Genomic DNA, 13377 nt, shown 5'->3' with positions numbered 1-13377 from the left:
GGACATTTTAATAGTCACCGGGGATGCAAGCATCAGGTGACAAGGAGCGCAGACCAACAAGCTGTCAGGAGGGTGGCTTCCTGGTAGGAGGCAGCACAGGGGAGCCCTTTTCAATGATATTTTATTTCCATCCCGTTGGCATTGCCCACAGGGAAGAATACCTCAGAGCACGGGCCAAGCTGTCTGCAACTCAGTGGGAAGTTGAACAAACCAAACTTTACAAAGGGAGGAAGAACAAGGTGCCCCAAATTATGGAGACACAGGGACTGGTTACCAAGACCATGGACCGGAACAAGAACCTTGCTCCCCCATTAACCAACCGCACGGCCTTGGTGTGCCTAGATTTCCTCTTTTGTAAAGTGAGGCATGAAGTGTCTCCCTTTGGATGGTAGGCGAGGACCAAGAGGCCCAGCGCCTGGCGGTGGTGAGTCCAGGCCAGGGAGGCAAAGGCCTCTTCTAATAAAGGAGCTCTAGCGTGGGGCACAGTGGATGTCTCAGCACAGTGGATGCGTGGGGCTGGATCATCCTCTGTGGTGGGAGCTGGCTTGTGCAGTGTGGGACATTTTGCAGGCACCCTGGTGACCTCTACCCACCCATGAGATGCCAGCAGCACCCTCTGCCTCCAGCCCCAGTGTGACAACTAAAAATGTTTCTTGATGTTGTCAAATATCCTCCAGGGGACAAAACCAGCCCCAGTTGAGCACCACTGCTCTCAGATTTCTCAGCAGCCCTCACCTGCATGTCACCTGGACCTGGGGGGGCCAGCTTATCAGTCCCCATTTCACAGGTGCACACACCTGGAGAGGTGATGTACTTGGCTTAAGGTCAGGCAGGAGAGCAAACTAGGCTTTCAGTCTAGCTCTCCTGACCACCCCCCCAAACCAGAGCTCACTCCATGAATTCAACACACAATCTAGAATTAGAGAGGTGGCAGAAAGGAGATTGGGTTTCTTTTTACAAAATAGAAATACACAGGTGCCCAGGGTTGCCCTCCATTGGTAGAGGTGGTGGCACCCACACAGCCCGGGTGCACTGAGCTTGCCCTGCCCCTCGGTTGGCCCAGTACAAATCTCTGCATTCAGAGGGGTTTAATAAGTGCTGTTGACTCATGAGCAGCCCAGGGGAGGGAAAGGAGCATGGAAGGAGTGAGCAGTCATGACTCAAGGCCATTGTGAGCGCCAATGGCCACCCGTCCCACTCCTACACCAGCCCCGTGCTGCCCAGCAACCCGCGTAGGACAGAAACAGAGGCCAAACAGGTAAATGATATCACCTCCTAAAAGCAACTTGGGCTATAATTACCCCGGGGAAGACGTGCCTGGGGAATTTACAACTGAGATATGGTGGGCGGGAGACGGGACCACTGTCATTTCCTTCCCTTGCATGATGTCAGTGCCCGAGCAGAGGCCGGCCAACTGCAGCATGACGGCGGGACTCCACGGGCTCGGAAACTGCCAGCCGAAGCTCGGAAACGCAGCCAAAGCATGAAGTTCTGTCTTGGGGGCGGGGGGCAGGGGGAGGGTGCGGATTTTTTTTTTCCTCCAACAGAATCCATGGACATCCAGTTTCCATAGGAGGGTTTTCAGATTCTTAATGTGTTTTGTGAACCCAAGGCCTGCCTTCTGAGAATCCCAAGAGCTTTAAAGCTCACCTGGGGTAGCTGAGAGCCTGGCCAGGCCACCTCCTCCTGGAAGCCTTTCTGGTCCAGCTCAGACGGCATCCCTCACCTCTGCTCCTTCCATCCTCGACTCCAGCCACTCACGTTCCCTTCTGCCCACCATCCTCAGTTTTTTGGGCTTCATTTCTGCACTCTTTACTCTCCTTCCCATCCTTGGCACACTATAGATGTTCCCCATTTATGTTTATTTATTTAACAAGCAGCTGCGCAGTGCTTACTACGAGCCAGCACCGTGCTAAGCTCTTTACAAATGTTAAGTCGCGCTGTTAGGGTGATTACAGCCATCTGCAAGTGCATTCACACGGACGGACGCACCCTCCTGGGTCCTTTCTCATGAGGTGTGGGAAGAAGTGTAGACGAAATCTTAAACAGCTGCTTCCTCCCCAGTGACTCTGCAGGAGGTTCAGCCTTCCTCCCCAGGATGGTGGGTGCATTGGTATCGGAAACCCTGCTGAGGGGGACAGGGTCGGACCCCCGCAGCGGGACAGCACCTGCCCACTCTGCCAAACAGAGCACCTAGCTGCCTGCCACTGGTTCAATTCTTCTTCCTGGGGCTTGAAAGAGTAAAAGTTCCAGATTGCCTGGCAATTTCCTTTCACCAGCATACTTCCTGAGAATAAGGAACTTCCATCTCGCAGAGGCGGGCGGCTTCAGTCTGAGCTTGTGCCACTCCAGGGAGACAAGGCTGACCCTTATGGCTTCCTCTGAGCCCCTGTCCCGATTATGTATTTTCTCCCTAGATATGATGCAGCTTCTGATAGAGAAGGACAGGTCCTGGTCCTCCTGTCCTCTGGCCTGAGGGGCTGAAGGTGACTTGAGGTCCCAAGACCGTGGAGCTGGGACATAGGTTGGCACCCCTGCACTGTTGAGAGTACAAGAACCCCATGAGAGCCGCTCTCAGCCACAGACTCATCCCTGTACCTTCCACGGGGTGTACGCCGGGCGTGAGCGCACCAAAGCTGCATCCCTCCCCTGGTGTTGGTGACCCGCCCAAGCCCCTGATTTCCCTAAAGACCGAAGTCTAAGGCCTGAGATGGATCCTAACGTTACAGGCACTGGCTGCAGCAAGCCTCTGACTCTGGGGCGAATCCTCTGGGGCCTCATCACACCCTCCCCTCCCCAAAGTCAAGGAAGCCACACCTCCTGGGCCGACTGTGAGGCTCAGTTATCTTTATAGGAAATCCTGACGCTTTCCTGCGAAACCCTGTGGTTGGAATAAAAGATGTTCCAGAATTTTGTTATGCCATGCAAGGCCTTTTCCTTGAACGCTTGCTGTTCACTTCATTGTGCCTTCACGTATGCATCATTTGGTGCAAAACTGTTTTGTGTCAAGGCCTCTGCCAGGTTGGGGGTCTCTGTACTGCAGCCGAGCTTCTGGGCTACAGGTTTCTCTTGGGGGGATACTGTGTGTGACAACCGTTGGCTGTACACTCCGGGCCTCACGTCTGTGGGAGAAATGAATGGGAACATGAGCCAGGAGCATCACCAGCAGGGGAGGAATCATCCCAACCCTGCGCTGGGGAATCAGAACCTTCAAGGCCCTCTGGGTTTGGCGCCGAAGACCTCGTCCTCCTGATGCAACGTTTCTGTACAATAAAGGTGTGCGTTACTGGGCCCTGCGGAGTGTGTGTCATTGAGATATTCTACTATCCACGCTAACAAGAGTAAAAATAATCAGGGGAAATCAATAATCTATGTTATGTGACCTGTTATATAAAGAATATCATCTCAACATGTCCTCAGTATAAAAGTTCCTGGCCAGGCATGGTGGCTCACACTTGTAATCCCAGCACTTTGGGAGGCTGAAGTGGAGGATCACTTGAGGCTAGGAGTCAGAGACCAGCCTGGACAACACAGTCAGATCCCATTTCTAAAAAAGAAAAAAAAAATTAGCCAGGCATGGTGGTGCTGCCTATAATCCCAGCTACTTGGGAAATTCAGGTGGGAGGATTGCTTAAGCCCAGAAGTTTGAGGCTGCAGCAAGCTATGATTGCACCAATGCACTTCAGCCTGGGTGACAGAGCGAGACCCTGTCTCAAAAAAAATTAAAAAAAAAAAAGTTATTAATCAGACCTTGGCCATTCTCTTTTTTCCAACTACATATTTGAAATCTGGTATGTGAATTTTACTTTACGGCATATCTTATTTCAGAAAAGCCACATTTCTAGGGCTCAAAGTCACATGTGGGAAGGAGCGACCAGGCTGGACTGCTTAGCTACAGAGCCTTTTCCTATTATTTAAGGAAAATTATATTGGATGGCTTTTATTTTCTGCTTTGTCATTTCCTCTGTTTTCTAAGATTTCTGCAGTGACATGAAATAGGTTGATAGGTAGGGAAAGGGTGATATTATTTAAGGCACTGACACACTTTGTAACCTGTGGGCTCATATTGGACCCTTTTACTATTTAAGGAAAAATAGTTGAACAGCTTTTTCTCTGTACAGCACACATGTAGAGAAACCCACCTTTGCCTAAAGGCCAATCACAGCACATTCCTGAAATATTAGGACAGAGTAGCCTTTAATTACAAAACATATCTGATGACAGAGCTGGTCACACAGGTGTTCAACTGAAGAAGCCAAGAGAGCTCCCTATTTCACACCAGAAAGAGATCCAGGAGGACACCCAGGGGCACCCTCCCAGGGATCCTACCATGTAGTACTCCCAGTACATGGGCCGAGTGGAAGCGATGCGGTTGGGTAAGAGATCTGAGGCAGGGGCCGGCAGCGCTGGGGAGCAGGGGACTAACGCAGATGCCCTCCACGAGCAGTTCTGGGCAGGGGTTCCAGGACTCCGCCTTGGCAGGTACCCCTGAAGGAGATGCTCAGGCCCCTTCCCCTGGCTTTTCTGGTAGAGTGAGGGGTTCATTCAGCTACATACTCATTCATTTGCTCAAGTGTTTGTCCACTCATCCACCTGCTCACTCGCCCATTGGCTCACCCCATTCCCCACTTACTTACCCACTCACCATGCACTCACGATTCATTTATTCACTTGGAGTTTCACTCTGTCGCCCAGGCTGGAGCGCATTGGCATGATCTTGGCTCACTGCAACCTCTGCCTTCTGGATTCAAGAAATTCTCCTGTCTCAGCCTTCCAAGTAGCTGGGATTACAGGCACCCGTCATGACTAACTTTTATATTATTAGTAGAGACCGGGTTTCACCATGTTGGTCAGGCTGGTCTTGAACTCCTGACCTCAGGTGACCCGCCCACCTTGGCCTCCCAAAGTGCTGGGATTACTGGTGTGAGCCACTGTGCCCAGCCTCATTCACTCATTCTCTTATACCTCTACCTCCTCAAATCCCTTCCTGACTTTGTATTTCTCCATAGAATCCACCACCCCTTATCTGCAGAGGAGTTCGCTTCATCATCTTGTTTTCCCTCTGCCTCCCCTCACCCTCCTTGGCTAGAATGGCGGCTCCAGGTGATTTTGTCATAATTTGATCGCTCATTTTCATGCTGAAAATGACGTGAGCCACAGAGACCTAGAAAAATGCACAGAATCGAACCAGCTATCCAACAAAGTTGAGCCCCAAGGCATTGACTCTTAAAACATAAGGAAGAGAGAGCATGAGACAGAGTGGCCTCTGTGACAGACAGTGGCTGCCTGTCTTTGCAAAATGCATTAATGGCCAACAGCAAATTAATTAAGTCATTTCAATCCCTTCGCTTATGTAGACAAAATCCAAAGATCCGTGTCCTATAGGGTTAGTAAGTACATGCATGCACATCCTTGCATGCATACACATACGACAACTCATCCCCGAAGGGTTAAAAATGGACCCGACATGGGACCTCCTCCCAAATGGCATGCATAATCAGTGGTTCTAGTGTCCATCCAGAAGCTCTTCCTGAATACAGATATTTAAGATTTTTAAGCTCATCACAGCCCGGATCCTCCAAGACACATAGTCATATAGAGCCCAGGGGCCACAGGGCTGCCTGCCCCGCCTCTCACGTAGATTATCGTTTTCCAAAAGCTGTTATCAAGACTCAGTGTCCCTGCCTCTTAAGCAGGAATGATTACATCTGAAATCAGGCTTTCTGGAAAATCAAGTCAGCATCCCTGCTTCTTAAACATGAACGATTATGTCTGAAATCAGGCTTTCTGAAAAATCAAGTGTCCTCCTCCCCCTTTAAGCTCATCACAGCCCAGATCCTCCGTGTTAAACAGATCTCAAATCTGTTTAGCTTGGGGACCAAACAGAGTGGGGCTGTTTTCCCTTAAACCCATCGGAAGGAGTTTATTCGTCAATTTTCACTCCACTATTTGACTCTCAGCTCAAGCACCTTGAGACGTGCTTGGCTGTCCACTCCTCCGTTCCTGTTTCCTTCCAGTTTGATGGAGAAGTCTTTCCTCCAACCTTAGAGGGACTCTTTCAAAGCCACAGGTTCCTTCTGGATCTCTCTGCAGAACACACTCCCTGGTTCCTTCAAGCCACATCTCAGAAGAGAAAGCGGACCCTTTCCTTGGTCAGGGAGGATGCTGGGGCTTCCAATTCTTTCCCAGAGGAAACCAGGGTAAAAGCAAAGAACCCCCAGCCCATGCTCAGAGATGGCCCCGGGCCCTCTGTGAGTGGATTCATATGGCTTGTTTCGCAAGGCAGGGGGACCCTGTGGAGGGGGATATTCTTTCATCAAGGAGGTCCTGAGGCATGAAGCCCAGCCTTTGTAGATGCACCTAAGAAAATACATGGGCCTGGGCCCCCCTGGTCCTTGGAGCTGGATGAGTCTGCAGTGGCTGGTGACATTGGGGAACATCAGCTTGCAGAGAGCATGGTAACAGCCTTCCTTCCCTACTGCTGCCTGTCACAGCCTTGTTTAGCTTGGGGACCAAACAGAGGGGGACAGTTTTCCCTTAGATGACCACTGGGACTGCCCCTACCCGCCTTCCCACCACTTCAGAACAGTTGGAGGAGTGGGCTGGGGAAAGAGTAGGGGGCGTGCCAGGGAGAGAGCCCCTTACCATGGAGCAGACATAGGCTAATGGCCTCCTCCTCCCAGGAGTTAATTGTATTCTCTTGGGCTGGACTTCATGTTTCCTGGGAGCTGTGACCCTCCTTCCCTCCTGGCTCACGTCTCCAAGGCTTCTGCTAAGAAACCACCTTTCCAGGGTCTGCCCTGGCCCCACTCCCAGCCCCTTCCACTGCTTCCCCGCATCTGTTATCTGACAACTTATTATTCTCCCTGCACCAGGAAAGCACGGACCTTTGTTTTTTGTTTTCTCTGTATTCTCAGGACCCAGCAGAGCCTGGCACACAGTAGGTATGCAAAGTATCCTTTGAAAGGATGAACAAATGAGCTAATGTCCTTTGTCGGTGTCCACAGATTCTAGCACCCGCCTAGTGGAGGACAATGAAGAGTTTACCCACAGGTCAATTTTTACCCGATTCAACCAACCCCTGCACGGACACTTGCTTCTTAACAGGAGGCTGTGGAATCTAAACAAACAGGTTCTCCCTAGGGGCAAGGATGGAGTTGTTGTCTTAACATTTTCCAGCTGGTGGAGCTGCTGGGGAAAGCTGCTGAGGCCACCGCCACCCACCACAAAAGCCCCATTGAGAGCCCCACCTTCTCCAATACGAGGGCTCCTGTCCAGGGAGGAGGTGGGCTGGGTTTTTCTGGCAGGAGCGTGTCCCCTCCACAGGGGCAATCAGCGTATTTATTAAGGTCCTCCTACGTGTTAAGCTGTGAGCCCAGGGCACAGACCCGCAGGTGTGAGGCTGATAGTCCGCCAGGAAGTCAGAAATCTGACAGCCACAGAAAAATGCTGAAGGACCAGGGGAGGAAAGGTCATGGTCAATTCCGGAAGACTTTGCACAGGGAGTGGCTTCTCAGCTGAATCCTAAACGGTCACTGGTAACTAGGAAGATGAAAAGGAGGGGTCAACTGCCCAAGCCGGGGCAGGGGGTTGGGAGGTCTGGAGGGACGGGAAGGCTGGGAAGGGCCTTGGGGCTGCCTGTGCATCCACCGCGTGCCTGTGAGCATCTTCTCAAGGTTGCCAGGCACTGGGGAAGAAGCAGCCAGCAGAACACGCACAGGCCGGGTGCGGCGGCTCATGCCTGTAATCCCAACTCTTTGGGAGGCTGAGGCAGACGGATCACTTGAGGTCGGGAGTTCAAGACCAGCCTGGCCAACATGGTGAAACCCCGTCTCTACTAAAAATACAAAAATTAGCCAGGCATGATGGCAGGCGCCTGTAATCCAAGCTATTCAGGAGACTGAGGCAGGACAATTGCTTAAACCTAGGGGGTGGAGGTTGCAGTGAGCGGAGATTGCGCCACTGCACTCCAGCCTGGGCACCAGAGGGAGACTCCGTCTCAAAAAAAAAAACAAAAAAAAACAAAAACCACCCACGATTCCTTGTCCCCTTGGAGCTGCTGTCCAGCGAGGGAGGGGCAGGCAGACCATCGACAAAACAGAAGCAAATGACACGGCAGGTGGGATGCTCAGAGGTGGTTAAGCCCCACGGGGTAGAGGGGTTTGGACATGGCTGGAAGGTGGGAACAGCAGTTTCTCACGGTGGCCAGTACAGACCTTGCTCTGTGGGGGGCCCTTCATGACTGCTCGATATAAGGAAACTTTGGGAAGACTTAGACAACCAGGCTCCATTTTTATACAAATAAAAGGATTTTTGGTCACTTGAGTTAGGAAAACAGCAGTGCCGGTCACCCCGGACAGACTGGCCTCCCCGCTGGGGGGCTGCTTTTTCAAGTTTGTTTTGGGCCCCTTTGCATGGGCCTGGGAGTGGGGACAGGCACTCCCTTGGCTGGACTAGCAGCATCCATGGGCCTGGCTGGCAGCAACCAGGCGGGGCAGAGTGTCCCTCCTGGGGCTGACTGGTCTATGACTGTGGTCAGGTTGTGCCAGGACAGCCTCCGGGGTGCTTTGCTCCACCGTGGAGTTACGGTGATGGAGCTGGCCGCATCCCTGCCGCTGAAGGGGATCTAATCTCCACGGGAGACCAGACGTCTCTGCTGTGCCGTCATTCAGGGAGGCCAAAGTCAGGGCTGCCACCCACCCCGCCCCTGCCACCAAATCACCAAGGAGAGGAGGACTCCATGTGCCCTCAACACATAGCAGGCATTTGGCAAATGTTTGTGGGGGGGATTGTCCCAGGAGACTGTTGGGCATGGCTGACTCATCTATCAGAATGGAACTTTCTAGAGACTGATCATGGGTGCCAGGCACAGGCCTCCTCCCCCTCTGTCCCTGCAACCCTGCAGGGTGTCTTTGGACAAGTCATGTGGGCTCTGGGACCCCTGTTTCCAACTCAGTCCCAATAAGAAGACAGATTGTCGAGATGTTAAGAGTGGGCCCCGAACACCAAGCATGGGGTCCCTTGGGAATGCAAGCTCAGGGCCTGGGACCCTTAGTGCCCACGACGGCAGCTCGGCATCTGGCCCCCTGCTTGTAATCACTGTTTATTATCACAGCTGTCACAGACTTGGCCATCTGCTCCAGTGACCTCCAAACCTGTCACTCTTTCATCCACACAACGGACATTCATTCATTCATTCATTCAGCGACACTTCTATGTGCCAGACACAGAGCCGGGGCTGGGTCACGGAATAAACAATGCAAACAAGTCCCTGCTCTACTCCCACAGAGCTTACCTTCCAGCGGGGAGGCAGAGCAAAACCAGGAGCCAGAAAGGCAAACCGATGCATACACAGGAATATCAGATGGTGATGACTGCTGTGGAGGACGGAAGCAGGAAGAGGGGATGGGGGGCTAGCGAGTGTGGGGGCAGGCGTGGGGAGACACGACGTGGGTGGCCGTGGAAGGCCCTTCCGGGGAAGTGACATCTGAGCAGAGATCTTCTCCCCAGGAGCCAGCCCTGACAAGACTGGGGAGGAACATTGCAGGCAGTGGCACAGCCAGGTGAAGGCCTTGAGGCTGGGAAGAGTTGTGTGTGCTGGGGACAAGAACTGAGGTCAGCCAGGCTGGGGCACCCTCCAACTAGGGGGACGACGGGGGACAAGGGCAGAGAGGAGGTTGGGAGGGCCAGGCCAACTAGGGGGACGACGGGGGACAAGGGCAGAGAGGAAGTTGGGAGGGCCAGGCCAACTAGAGGGACGACAGGGGACAAGGGCAGAGAGGAAGTTGGGAGGGCCAGGCCTGCAGGGCCTTCAGGCCAGGAGGGCACTGGGATCCTCTGCTGGGAGGAGAGGCTGGAAAGGTGGCCCCCACTGGGGACCGATGCTGTCTGAACTGTGAGGTCACAATGATCCCGGGGCTGCTCCTGGATTCAGCGAGCTGGGGGAAGTGCCCAGGAAACACATTTTAGTCAAGGCCCCCAGGTATCTGGCACAACCCCGGCAATATACAAAGCCTCCTCTAATGATGGCTGAATCCAGGAGACCCCAACCGCTGTGATGGAAACCTCGCCACCTCCAGAGGCAGCTGATGACTCCTGGGGCAGCCCCACCTGGCTCAAAGGCAACCTGCTCCACAGAGCCAGCCCCATCCCTAGGCTTGGAGCCAAACAGGATTGCTCCTTCATAAGAAAAAAAATCAGAGCTACAGAGTCAGCCATCTTAAAAAGCTCCCTGCATTCTTGCCTTGCCCAGCCAAGCAGCCTCAGGTCCCCCTGCTCCCTGTACCTGGCTGGGCTCAGAGCCACTCTCAACCACATATTTTTTAAGTCCTTTGTCCCAGACTATGAACGGCATGGAAACCAATTGAGGACTGGGGGTGGCAGCTTGTGTGTGTGACTGCTTGAGCTCTGGAGGGTCCTTCTACTGTCAGCGCCTCCCCATCCCCCACCCCCATTCTGTGATGGCCCCGAGTGTCTGTAATGCATCCCTCAACTTTTCATCTGCCAGTGAGACTCACAGAGCAAATAGCCCAAGGAAAGACAAACTATGGATCAAACTCATACTAAAGTATAAATGACTTTCTTCTCCCAGATCATTTTGATAGTGAACAGGACAATCAGCATCAGGCCCACAGACGGCGAGGGATGGAAGGAGTGGAGGAAGAGAACTTCCCACGGCAAGGGGAAAGGGAAGAAGGAAGAGGCTTGGAGGAAGGGGGACAAGGAAAACTTTTATTTCCTTCTCATCTGGCCTGGACTGAGCCAGCTCTTCCTTACCTGCTGCCCCAAACAGGGAGGCCAGCATAGCCAGAGAGGGGGCCAGCGTGTGTCTGATCCCAGGGGCAATATTAAAGTTTGCCTCAGTCCAGGGCGCCCATCTGAAAAATCAGGGCAAAAACAGGACTAAGAACAAAGGAGAAAAAGGTTAAGAGCAAGGGGCCACACAGGAACTGAGAAATGATTTCTCAGCTAAGCGTCTGGCCTTTGGAGACGCCTCCCTGCCCATCTGTGTGGCTGGGGTCAGAGAACCCCCACCAGGAGGGTGAGGGGGAGTGAAGAAGGGTGAAGAAGAGACCTGGGGCTCTTCCCGGAGAGTGTGCGTGAGAGCCAGGGGCTGGCTGAGAGGCCACTGGCTTCCAGATGTCCCAGCCTCCATCAGGCCGGACCTACTCCTGCAGGCCAGGGCTGCAACCCCATCAACATGACATAGGGAGCCTGAGGGAAGCAGGACAAACTCTGCCTGATGTTCCTTCCCTCCATCAGCCATCAATCCCCCAGTACAACGAGACGGTCCTCTCAGCTGTGCCCAGCCCCAGAAACAGCCTCTATGCCTTGGGAAAAAATGATGTTGGCGGGCTACACCCCATTCACACTCATGAATCTACTCCAGAAGTCTGAAGACTTTTTCCCCAGGTAAAAAAGAAAGAGGAATCAAAGAAAAGAAAGGAAGGGCAGAAAATAAAAGAAAGAAAAGTGAGAACAAGGAAAAGAGAGAGCAAGATTCAGAGGCAGGGAAGACCTGAGTCTGGGAAGAGGGCAGGAATGTACCCTATGGGGCTGAGGCGTGTCCCTTCATGTCACATCCTGGTGCTGGTGGTGACCTGATTTTGACTCATCCAAAAAATGATCAAAAGAGAGGGAAACAAAGACTAGGTATGACCAGCTCTTATTTCTCCAGAACAAACGGGGTTCTGAAGAACTGGGTTTGCGGGATTAGGAATCCCCATCTTCAGAGGATCACAGTGGTCCTCTTAGGGGCTTTTGGCATTTTTGCTACCGTGTGTAATGAGGCACCAAGAACATCATAGGTGAGGTACTTGGGGACTGCTCGGCTTCCCAGCAAAGGGCAATGTCCTTGTGGTAAGACTTGGAGTCACATTAATTTAATCTTATCTTTAAGAAAGGCAAAAATTCCTCAGCTAAAATGCTCTTGCCGAAGGGTCACTGGTCTCCAGACCACTGTCAGGGGATTGGGATTGTTCTGATAAGATGACAGGTCTGGGCCCGAGGAGCTGGAATTCTCCCTGATCTTGCCTTTCTCTACCCTCATCCCATTCTTTCCTCCCCTCCCTGCTCTTTATTCAACAATCATCAATTGATGCAGTAAAAATCATTATCGGCCGGGCGTGGTGGCTCACGCCTATAATCCCAGCACTTTGGGAGGTGGATCACGAGGTCAGGAGTTTGAAACCAGCCTGGCCAATATGGTGAAACCCCATCTCTACTAAAAAATACAAAAATTAGCTGGGCGTGGTGGCATGTGCCTGTAGTCCCAGCTACTCAGGAGGCTGAGGGAGGAGAATCGCTTGAACCCGGGAGGCAGAGGTTGCAGTGAGCCGAGATTGCACCACTGTACTCCAGCCTGGGTGACAGAGTGAGACTCTGTCTCAAACAACAACAACAACAACAAACAACAACAACAACAACAAAAAACAACATAATAGACACATTGTGGTCTATGGCAGTTTCATGCCCCAGGGAAGTCCAACGTCTTGCCCAATATTTACAGAGTGCTCATCTAGATAGTCACTGCTTCACCCAAGGAGCTTTCAAATATCCACATTCTAGTACTTCCCGCTCATAGATTTTCAACAGTCCCTAGTGGGCCCAGAGGACAGGCAGGTTTGGGAACCTGCCCAGTCTCATGGAGGAGAGACATGCACACAGGTGACGGTGATGCCAGAACCCCCTTGCTGAGACAGGCACGGAGCACATGGTAGTCCAGGGGAGGGGGACACTGGGCAAGGCTCCAGAGGGAAAGCAGCTCCTGAACCCTCCCCCAGCTCACCCCAGCATGGTCCGTTCAAAACATGCGGCCCCCATGCACACAAGTTCTCAGTTGTTCTGCTTCATCTGTGTCTACTGGGGGGTGCAGGACCCTCACACAGCAAATGGTTCTTGTCCTGAATGTGTCCCTATATTTGGAGTCCATTGTATTTTCATCATTTAAAAAAATCACCTCGGCCGGGCGTGGTGGCTCACGCCTGTAATCCCAGCACAGGGGGAGGCCGAGGCGGACAGATCACCTGAGGTCAGGAGTTCGAGACCAGCCTGGCCAACATGGCGAAACCCCCATCTCTACTAAAAATACAAAATTAGCCAGGTGTGGTGGTACGCGTCTGTAATTCCAGCTACTTGGGAGGCTGAGGCAGGAGAATCGCTTGAACCTCGGAGGCAGAGGTTGCAGTGAGCCAAGATTGCACCATTGCACTCCAGCCTGGGCAAAAACAGTGAAACTCCATCTCAAAAAAAAAAAAAAAAAAAAAAAAAAGAAAGAAGGAAAGAGAAAAAAATCACCTCTCTATTTCCAAAGTACCATTGGTTGCATACTCTATTGCTCATCCTCACACAAAGTCTATGAATTACATGGCCTTTGTA

At 52.3% G+C, this 13377-nt stretch overlaps 1 protein-coding gene and 1 long non-coding RNA gene across 4 annotated transcripts in view; one reads left to right on the top strand and one right to left on the bottom strand.

Moving 5' to 3' along the window:
- ANO1 (anoctamin 1) overlaps positions 1-13377 on the bottom strand; it is a 203460-nt gene that overhangs the window by 114067 nt on the left and 76016 nt on the right. The gene's annotated exons all lie outside the window — the stretch shown is intronic.
- On the top strand, positions 10-2923 carry LOC130540633 (uncharacterized). Its single transcript, XR_008954626.2, has 3 exons — positions 10-36; positions 152-424; positions 2418-2923. It is a non-coding gene; the product is annotated as an uncharacterized LOC130540633 (long non-coding RNA).

The sequence above is a fragment of the Pan paniscus genome, chromosome 9, assembly GCF_029289425.2.
Source record: "Pan paniscus chromosome 9, NHGRI_mPanPan1-v2.0_pri, whole genome shotgun sequence".
Taxonomy (NCBI): Eukaryota; Metazoa; Chordata; class Mammalia; order Primates; family Hominidae; genus Pan; species Pan paniscus.
This window is presented reverse-complemented; position numbering and strand designations above follow the sequence as displayed.